The 11,098-nt window shown below is 40.4% G+C and overlaps 1 non-coding gene across 1 annotated transcript; it reads left to right on the top strand.

Moving 5' to 3' along the window:
• The first annotated feature begins 10,360 nt into the window (after positions 1-10,360).
• Positions 10,361-10,516, top strand: LOC116100231. The gene has a single exon (XR_004122551.1). It is a non-coding gene; the product is annotated as a U1 spliceosomal RNA (small nuclear RNA).
• Positions 10,517-11,098: the final 582 nt, after the last annotated feature.

Below are 11,098 nucleotides of genomic sequence, written 5' to 3'. Positions count from 1 at the left end.
TGTTTTTAAATGTTAATTCAGATAAATTGAAATCATGTAACTTTTCTCATCATAATGCAATAAAAGTTAAAAAAAAAAATGAGCCAACAGAAGTAGCCTTCCCTGTAGTACCTACACTTGGCCAGCCTCAGAGTTTTAACCAAGTTGGCAGTATCAGATATAGACTTTGTCCTATGGAGCAGGCTTCAACCCAAATGAGAAAAAAATTGCTAATCTCTGTAATAATCATGACACTATTGTACTAGTGGGCACAGCTTGTCTTTCAGGTTGGCAGTGTAGTTCATAGCATTCTCAACTTGATAAGATCATTGGTGTTTTCCGCCTTCAAAACCCTGAACAGCATCTTCTAGCTCTATGTAAGCCAGGTAGCAGGATAAAAGGAGTTGAATTTGGTTTCAGTTTGTTTTTTTCTATGAACTGCAATCGATGTGTGTAATGTCTTCAATAAATAGTATTATTAGCAAAAAAGAAGAAAGAAAGAGAGAAAGAAAGAAAATGGTAAAGAACATGTTTCTGTGTTATACATGTACACAAATTCTTAAGCATGGCAAAGCACTTCCACATGTCTGTCTATGTGAGCATGTTGTTTTGCTTAGTTCTTTCACTACTTTATGTTAGGACCATGCACCTTGATACTAACCCACTCCCACTTTGCTGTTCATATAGAAGAATTAACAAACCTGGGCATTTGAGATTGTTATCCCCATTAATGAGAAAAAAGTGCCTGGCTGGGAATGGATGGTGTTAAAAGAGTTTGTACCAACCACGTACCCAGGCAGATTTTCTATGGCAGATTCATGTTGAGAAGGATTACATAGATATTCTGAAAGATACATGAAACCTCTGAAAGATTGTGCACGACACATTGTACTGGTTGTTTTGACTGGAGAATGAACATAATTTTTTAGCTTTATTAACCATGACCTACCTAGAGGAGAAGATACAACAAAAATAGAGACTAGGCAGACATTTCATGTACTCTTAGATCAAAACAGATGAAGAAATATTTGCTTAGGCTACAATAGTCATCCAAATAAAACGATACCTTCCAAAATAACAGAGTCTGAGGCACTGGGGTAGAACCCTCAATCCCTGAAGCTCTTTATCTCCTATAGGCCTGCTGTCACTCTGCTGTTTGTTCCTCAAAGTCTGTTTGTATGCAGAGTCCCTCTGCTGGATGGTGAGTTTTCTGGGGGACAGCAAAGGGAGACATCATGGATTCATTCACAAACTAATAAGTTAGATGTGACTAAATCAGAGATTTCACTCTGTAAATGCTCAATTTTTTCCCTAAAGGAACAGAGATAGAATAAGGAAGATGCTAAATGTGCCCTTGAACAGAGGAGCTAGCTGAAAAGTGAAATACATGTCCCAGTATGTTCAGCAAACTGTTCTTCACCCGACTTTAACTATGGGTTCCGAATCTAATCATTTCTCCCAGCAAGATAAATGGCTAGCTAAATGACTGAGGCTTTAGGGAACAGGCCTTCAGGTGCACTGCAGCTCAGCAGCTGTCCTAGTTTCATTTCTGTCACTTGTAGCTCTCAGTTCCCAGTCACTATCCATTAGTGAGAGAGTCAAGGGAACTCTGAGCAGGCAGTCAAACCACAAACACATCAAGAGCATCAAGAAACTGATAAACCCATGCTGCCTGCTTGCTTTTCTCTTGACTAGCTTTCTTTACTCTTACACAGTAACAGTGCTGCTCTCATTCAGAGTGGGCCTCTTTACCTCAGATAACACAATTCCTCAACAGGGGCTCTCGTCTCACATGGTTCTAGGTTGTGAAAAGAAAACCTATTTATCACAGGAATATATCATAAAATTCACTGTGCCATTTCTGAGAATGCTTTGAATTTCCAATTTGATTTAAATTTTACCACTATAATCCTCTCAAGAAATCAAGAACACAGGGCAAATTAAATGTAATGAACTTTTTCCATTTTCACACAAGAACTTGTCTCCAACTGGAATAAGGACTGATTCTCTTTCTAAAAGCCCAAATAATTGATGCTCATGACAGAGACTCATTGTTCTCTTCCCTTTTACATGGTCTGTGGCTTTCAAATATCTTGAATTCCAGAATTCTGAATTTCATATGTTCTGTAACTGAAGCAAAGCTGTAAGACAAGAGCATTCCTGCCGATTACACTCCTACTGGGTTATAGAGAAGAGCTGGAGTGTTTGTGGATGTTCAGAATTGCACTATACAACAGGAAAGCCTTCCTGTTAGTTTGTCCTATTCTGGGTCTTATATAAGGCTGATACTCAGTTCTAACTATTTGGAAAGAAAGCCATAGTGAACAAGGAGTGACAAATAACCAACCTTTCCTGGAACTAAGTTGTTCCCCCCCCCCCGGGCCTTTTCCAGAAAAGCAGCTCATACATGATTAAAAATGAGTTTTGAGGGAGTTAGAAGCAGGAAGACCAGGAATTAAAGACCATCCCCTTCTGCTACACAGTGAATTGAAGAGCAGCCTGGGCTACAAGAAGACCATGCCTGAAGCAACAATAAGATGTTTGGCCTTTATTTTTCCTAATCTCTATTATTGTTTTCAAAATAAGACTTTACAAAGAAATAGGTACTAACAGGAACCTTGAGGAAATCTTGAGGGACCTTGAAGAAAAAGAGAATTGGGCCCAACTTTTAACACAATCTAGCCATGATGCTAGAAGAGACCATATGGTAGAGGATGGTTCAGAAGATGGTTAAAAGGAGAGCTAAGAGAAAGAGCAAAGAGATGAATGAAAAGAATTAAACAACACACACAAAAGGCTTTCTCAAAGTGGTGTAACTACAAAAGATTGCTAAGTATGTCCAGCCTTCACCCTTCAGCATATAGGGAAGACGTGTTTCGTTTCAACAGGAGAGAAGTGGGGAAACACTGGTTGATGAGGAAACCTGGAAACATCTGCAGATGCCTTTGTAAGCCTGGGTGCATACCTGTTTCAGAAGTACACACAAGCCATTAAAGAGCTTTGAGGCTGAGGTTGCTTTTGAGGATAAATTCCAAGAGATGAAGTCACTGACTCATAAGACCTATTCTTTCTAAGTGCAGCAGCCATTTAGACATAGGCATCACTAACTAATCCAAACTGTGGCATGCTTTGCTCTAAGTCACATCATACCTGTCCTCTAGAATACTGCCAGTCAAGCTTTCTCCTTGCATCTTGAAGTTACGAGAGTGAAAGGGTCATGGATTCTTCCGCTGTGGTTTCAGAAAGCCACTGAGGCTGGGCACCATGTGGTAGGGAAGTCCCTATACGAAGGGCCTGAGATAGCAGGAAGCCCTAAGATCCATTGGATAAGGCTATAAAAGTAAAATAAAGTCTGACGTTAGAGTTATCAGAGCCATGAGAGCTGCCAAGAAAAGATGCATCAAAGAAGTGGAATCACCCCAAGAGAGAAAGGGGTGCTGTGGGCAGTAAAGCCATAGGAATCTGAAATTAAAGTCCCAGGCATTAGACATGAAGCTACAAGGACATGGTATTTGCCCTGATGAGTTTTGGTCTGGCTTTGGTTCACTATTTCCTATGTCCTGTTCCTTCCTTTTGGAATGGCAATATATATTCTGTGTCTTATGTTAGGAGAATATTATTTACCTTTTAATTTTACAGGGAGTTACAATTAAGAGAATTGAGTCTCAGAAGAAACTTTAGAATTTGGACTTTTGAGATGGACTAAATGTATTTTGCATTATGGTATGGTCGTATGCCTATGTGGGTCAGGAAGTAGCATGTGGTGGTTTGACTGGGAAATGTCCTTCATAGACTCAAGCATTTGAATGCTTGGTCCCCACATGGTATCCCTGTTTGGGGAGGTTTCACTGGTGCAGCCCTGCTGTGGTAAGTATGTCACTGGGGGTGAGTGGGCTTTGTGATAAACGCACTGTGCACTTTTGCTCTGTTCTTATAGTTGAGACGTGAGCTCTCAGTTTCCTCCTGTTGCTGTCATGGTGTTGTATCACAGAGACAGAGAAGTAACTATTACATGCAAAATCAATGAAAAATTGAAACTATCCCATCCCTAACTTACATGCTCTCTGTATACTAGATTCTTCTACAGAAAGATGTTTTCTAGAAAATATGCCTTTTTATATTGCCTTTTGAAGACTGACTTTGTTGTAGTATCACTGAAAATATCCTGTAATTTTCTAACCTAGCATTTCTGTGATATGAAATTGTCAGCTAGAGCCTTATGGATTGTTGTGTCTCTTCAGATTATAGCTAGCAAACCTGCACAGCTGTAATGGAAGTATTACCTCATCCACGCTGTGTGTAGCATCCTGTAATATAAAATGCCATATTTCTCCCTGTTGGAGATAACATTCCGTGCAAGAGTAGCATTAGTTTCTTACTAAGTCAAGGAAATATTTGATTATTCTTCAACTAGTATTTTAATATCAATGACTAAAATATGCTAATGCTTTCTTCTTTCTCCTTCCTGAACATAATTCCCTTCCTCCCTACAAACATCTGTGGGGCATGTACTGTAGGCCAGGAACCCAGTAAACCACCAAATGGACCCCAAACCCTGATCTTAACAAGGTTAAAGCATAACAAGGAATGAAACATTGTAAGGTTCCTAAAAATTATGTGGGATGGAGATACCAAAGGAAGTGGAGTGAGCAGGAAGGAAGGACGCTGTGTGTGAGCAGGGATATAAAGAGTATGAGGGTGTGACATAAAGATATTTGTGTCACAAATCAGTAAGCATCGTTCTGAACAGGTGACATTTACATGTTATAACATGATAATTATTACAAGAAATTCCAACCCCTCCCTAAGCCTTCATGTATTGAGAACTAAGATTCTGCATGAGTCACATGGTCTAAGGTGTATTCTGACAAGAATTACCATGCTCATAGGCCATGTTCTAACCTAACACTTACACACTTTATTTGAAATACATGTTTTGACGTTCTGTTTTATGTAAACATAAAGAAAACTCTCATACAGAGATAATAAATTGCTCAGAGACAACTGACCAGCTGTGAACTTCTGATTCATGAAATGCACCTCTAGGACAAGAAGCTCCATGTAACTTCAGGGCTGGGGAGATACCTCAATCTATAAAGTGCTGGCCTTCCTTGCAAGCATCAAGATCTATGTCTGTTCCCCAACACATACATAAAAAGCCAGGTGTGATGGCATACATATGTTATTCCAATGCTGAGAGGCAGAGACAGGCAGTTCTACTTGGCAAGCTCCAGGGCAGTGAGGAGAAAATAGCAAGGACAATTGTTTCACCCCATGCTAAAACCTGTCTTAAAACACTGACAACTGAAGCTGTTATATGAAGAGGCATGTGAGTGGCGATGGACAAGAAGGGTGGCCACAGACAGTGTAGACTGCAGCATTTGTCACAGAGGATCTCAGAGGAGATGCACATCACTAGGTATAGTGGGTCAGAGGAGATACACACAACTAGGTATAGTAGGTCAGAGGAGATTCACACCACTAGGAATAGTAGGTCAGAGGAGATACACACCACTAGGAATAGTGGGTTAGAGGAGATTCAAACCACTAGGTATAGTGGGTCAGAGGAGGTACACACCACTAGGTATAGTGGGTCAGAGGAGATACACACCACTAGGAATAGTGGGTCAGAGGAGATACACACCACTAGGAATAGTAGGTCAGAGGAGATTCACACCACTAGGAATAGTAGGTCAGAGGAGATTCACACCACTAGGAATAGTGGGTTAGAGAAGATGCACACCACTAGGTATAGTGGACCAGAGGAGATGCACATCACTAGGTATAGCAAATGTTTTTCATTTCTTTAAAAATGGGAAAATGTGAGCTATTTTATATAAAGAAAGTAAAAATTAGTAATTGCCTAAGTAAATTTTTTCTTCATCAGAAAAAAGTTGAGCAAGTAAACTTGGGATTTTCAATAGTTCTGAAAAATATTTAAGGCTTTATATAGGATATTTGTGAATCAATGCTGGAAAAGCTTGAATCTATAAAAATTATATTCTCCAGAAGCTATCAATACCATGTTGATCAGATTTAAAGTTAAAACAGAGACTCAAGCCTTTTATCTTTTGATTCTTTACCCAGTAGCTGGCCAACTGTTGACCAGAAGGGTTTTTGAAAGCAAATAACCCACAGAATTAGCAGTTATCCTCTTTTCTTTTCTTCTTTTTTTACATTTAATGTATGAGTATCTGCATGTACACCTGCGTGCCAGAAGAGGGCCCAAGATCTCATTAGAGATGGTTGTGAGCCAACACGGGGTTGCTGGGAATTGAACTCAGGACCTCTGGAAGAGCTGGCAATGCTCTTAACCTCTGAGCCACCTCTCCTTTTTTGATAGATGAGGAAAGCATGTTTCGGTACCAGATACCACACAATTTAGACTGAACATCCTGGGCTGGGGAAGCAGACTGCCCAGCATGCAGGAGGCCCGCAGTTTCATACTCAGTACCCCCTTCCAAACAAAGTAGCAAATGCTTCAAGTGAATCTCCTACTTTGTTTCTTAGGGCAGTGAGATGGATACTCTGCCTGTCCTTTATAAAGTTACAACGTTCCTGCAATGAGATCATTGGCTCTAAACTGAAAAGACTGGGTCTGATCAGCTGACTTAGCGATGACTTACAAGGAGCAGACTGAATACTCAATATTACAAAGCGTCCTTGACTGTGACCTTAATTTACCTTTTAAAACACGAGAGATTCTTCTATATTGGAGAATTCCTAAAATAAAAAAGGCATACGAGCTGAGACACAGCTCAACTGGCAAGTGCTTCTGTAGGATACAGGATGCCCTGGATCTCATCCCCAGCACCATGTAAGTTGGGAGTGGTGGTATATGCATGCCTGTAACTGGGGGCAGAGGATCAGAAGTTAAAGGCCAGTTTTGGCCCCATAATGAGTTCAAGACCTAGAGAAATGGTTCCTAATACACTTTATTAATAATAATATGACCCAGCCAGCCCCCAATAATCAAATCATGGTCCTATGGATTTATTTATTCAGCTCTGTGCAATTGCTGGGGGATTACCCCTAATCTAACTTCCTATTTGCTAGACTGACTTCTTTCCCAACTGTATTCCCCAAATACTTGCTGTCTGTATCTTCCTGGGTTATTTCTGCTCTACCAGACTGTCCTCAGGGTCCATTTCTCATGGACACATACTCCTGATCCATCAAATCTAATGGAGACCTCCCATTCCCTCTGTCGTCTTCCTCCTCCTCACAGTCCCTACCTGTGGTCCCCATCTGGGTATATGAAAACTGCCTACTTCTATTCCCTCCAGTAACTGGCTGTAGCCACCTTCTATTAGCCAATAATTTTAAATTGGGGAGCTAGGTTTGCACAACAAAAGCTGGTGTACATGGGAATTCTCTTGTCTTGGGCAACCAGATCTTGGGGTATAGAACTTAGTAGTCAAATGCTTATTAGCACCAGACGAACCCCCAACAAAGACCATCCTGGGCTATATGAGACTATATGAAAAACAACAATGTGTGTGTGCGTGTTTAATCTCAAAAGAAAATTCAAAATCCCTGCTTTTTTTTTTCTTATTCAAATAGAAACAACAACAAAATGCTAGGTAGCCATTAGGCACTAGGCAGATACTTTAGAGGAAACCACATATGCTTACAGAAGATAAGGACGCAGTGAGGTGCTGACCCTCCAAACAGCAGCCAATGCTTCAAGTGTGTGTGTGTGTGTGTGTGTGTGTGCCTGTTTGCCTATGTCTGCGTGTGTGTGTGTGCCTGCTTGCCTGTGTCTGTGTGTGTGTGTGTGTGTGTTTTCTCTCAGATTATACCCTCTGCAGAAACAAGGAACCAGAGAGGAACACCGGGACCCTAAATTTTCCAGTTTTAGGTGATCTGGAGTAAATTCTGCTTATTATAATAAACTCTCCATTCAATGGTTTCATGAGCCCCCATGTTTCTGAACAGGCAACACATGCTCGTGTACTGAGCATGCTCATGATTAAGCTGCCCCATATGCAAAGAGAAGCCTTTCCTGTGAGGATGTAGATGTTTCCCAGTAAAAGATAGTAAAAGGTTTATCCCATACTTAAAAGATGTGCTCCAGTAGAAAATCTCAGACAGATGTGATAAGCACTTTCTGAAAAGTGGCAGTTACAAAATTAAGTTTCTGTGCTTTATTTTATTTTACTACGTACAAACATGCTGAAATGGAAATCAAGAGAATCATCCTCCTCACAACAGCATTAAAAAACAAAAACAAAAACAAAAAAACCTCACCTTGGCCAGGAGGTAGTGGTTCACACCTTTATTCCCAGCTCTTGAGAGGCAGAGGCAGGTGGATCTCTGAGTTCAAGGCTAGCCTATTCAACAGAGCATGCTCTAGGATAGCCAAGACTACACAGAGAAACCCTGTCTCAAACAAAACAAAACAAATAAAAAACCTAACACCTTGGAAGAAATAAACAAATTTTTATGTCTTAAAGATGTTTATCTTTGTCTATCCAAGATAATTTGTGAACTACTCTGCTTGACAGGTTTGTAATACTGCAGATGGAGCCTCACAGATCAGCTACAGACAGCTGACCTCAGTGTGCTGCATTGTGTCAGGTGTATAATTACTGCATTACCTGCTCCCTGACTAAGAGTCTGCAAGGCTTGCTGCTTCATGCGTATGACCCACAGCAGCCTGGGAGGTTTGGGTTTTTTTTTTTTTTTTTTTCAAACAAGAAAACAGCCTGAGATGTTGGTTGTGTTTGTCTGGCACTTAAGACTTTGTGAATAATCTAGGAATAATAATTGGTAAGAGGAGGTCAAGAGTTTATCAGTATATCTCAATGAGATAGGGTTAAAACAGTTAGGCCATTTATTTTCAAGTAATGTTAAATAAATAAAAAGCAATATATTTGGGTCCAGTCATTCATTTATTTCTATTCTTGGCATATGATAAGACCATTCCAAATTTCTTTCTTCCTTGGTCTTAGTAATCTTAACAAGGTTACTAAGTAACCTTGTTAACTTAATTACTAAATCCAACACCTTGGAATAAACAAGGAAATTGTTAACAAGATTACTTAGTAATATTACTAAGAGTAGTAGATTACTAGGAGTTAAAATCCTATATAATACTTTACAAAGAAAAGAGATTATCCCAAAATATAGATTTAAGGGGCTTACACGTAAAGAATCAGTAAGTATATAGACAGCCATGAAGAAGGTTGTAAGTGTGAGACTCTGGATGAGAAAGGACCATGTACAAGGAAGTCTTGCCCTGAAGTAGAATGACAGAAAGACAAGGCAATGAAATGTGTATCAAGATGAAGGCACTTCTGAAAGCCTTGTTCATGTCCCATCATGCTTATATTCAGAGCTTCTGACTGAGTGTGAGTCAAGAAACTAAACTTCCTGGACAAGGAGATGTCTTTGAAGAGCTTCAATAATAGAGATGTGACTGCTCTAGAAAATGAAAGGAAGCAAAGTTCTCTAGGGTATCACCCTCCAGTTCCAACAGTGATGAACAAGGAGACTTCTCTAGGTTGAGTGCCCCAAGGCTCTGACATGAGATTCCTCAGTCACCAGAAGAGCTGGGATAAACCACTGTTTTGTGAGCAGCACCATAAGAATTCTCAAAGTCCCCAGAATGGGGAGGTATCAGGTATTTGCATCAGGTGCTTCTACAGAAAATGAAGATTGATAAGGCCAAGTGTCTGTCCAATCCCTTTAACGCAGTCCTGGCTTGTTTGTTTGTTTTTAAGAAGCCTTGGGTTATCTTTTTATATATAAAGAGAAAATTGGGGTTTTTACTCAATACTGGAGCCATATACTTGGGGTTGACTGTTATAAAGGTATCCTCTGCAAGTGGAAATGTGGGAAGGGGAGACTGATGGTTCCTCGGGTCACTGAAGCAGGCTGAGAGGTTTCAAAGCACTCACTTCTGGGGGTCCCTGAATGCCCCAGTCCACTAGCATGAAGAAATCTATTAGAAAAATTAGAGGTGACTGTAAGTCTCTAGTACGATGGGAAGGAAACTTTGTTAGTCATCAGTTCATTCCTGTGACAAAGTACCTGAGATAAACAGAGAAAGGAAGGAGGATTGATTTTGGCTATCGGTTTTGGAGGCCTCAGTCCAGGATCTCTTGGGCCTGTGATGGATGCTAACATGATGGCAAGATGGAGGGACCAGGTGGATTTATTACCCAAGGCTCCCCTTCCTAAATGGTTCCACTGTTTCCTGTGTGCCTGCTTGTGCTCTCTCTCTCTCTCTCTCTCTCTCTCTCCTTCCCTCCCTCCCACACATTCATATATACCCACACCCACAAAGAGACAAAGAGAGAAAAAAAAGAGGAGAGAGGAAGAGAGGGGGAGGGAGAGGGAGGGAGGGAGAGAGGGAGAGAGGGAGAGAGAGAGAGAGATAGAGAGAGAGAGAGATGCTGTGATCAGGAAGTGTTTTCCAGTAAGAAGCTTAGCCACTGCACTTGGATATGTTGGCCCCTGAGATTTCCCCAAAAGTGGTAAACTCAACTGTATTGTCTGTGATAGTGGGGGGAACTGCATTCAAGTTCTCTTCTGAAAAAAAAACTAAAAATGAACCTTAAAAAATACATTCCCAGAGGTTAACATTTCTTACATGGCCACTTCCTAGTTGTTGAATTATCTACTTACTTTTCTCTCTCAGCTTATACAGGCATCATGAGACACTTATTAAGTGTTTTACTCAAGTTGGAATTCATTAACTTTATTCTGTTCCCCCTAGCCGCCTCATAATTAGATCTTCTAAAATGAAATTAGGTTAATTTAGTGTGTCACATTAAGGATCTTGGGCCAGCTTCTCATGGCCAACAAGTCCTTCTAGTATTGAAAAACCATCTGCCTAATACTTTGCTTTCACATTGTGCTTTTATTCAACACATATCTATGATCTGCTATAAACATCAATTGGTTTAATCCCCACTGAGTAATATATTACATTATAATCTCAAAAAATTATGTAAAAGAAAACTGAGGCACAGCATGAGGTGAAAGAACAAGCCCAAGGTCACAGATTTTAAAAGTGGTAGATTGTGGACCATACTTGGCTCAGCAGAGTGGCTATATGAGTCAACCCATAGACCTCCTTGCACTCTAAGGGGGCAGTGGGGAGCTTGTCCTC

This window comes from Mastomys coucha, unplaced genomic scaffold (assembly GCF_008632895.1).
Source record: "Mastomys coucha isolate ucsf_1 unplaced genomic scaffold, UCSF_Mcou_1 pScaffold20, whole genome shotgun sequence".
Taxonomy (NCBI): Eukaryota; Metazoa; Chordata; class Mammalia; order Rodentia; family Muridae; genus Mastomys; species Mastomys coucha.
This window is presented reverse-complemented; position numbering and strand designations above follow the sequence as displayed.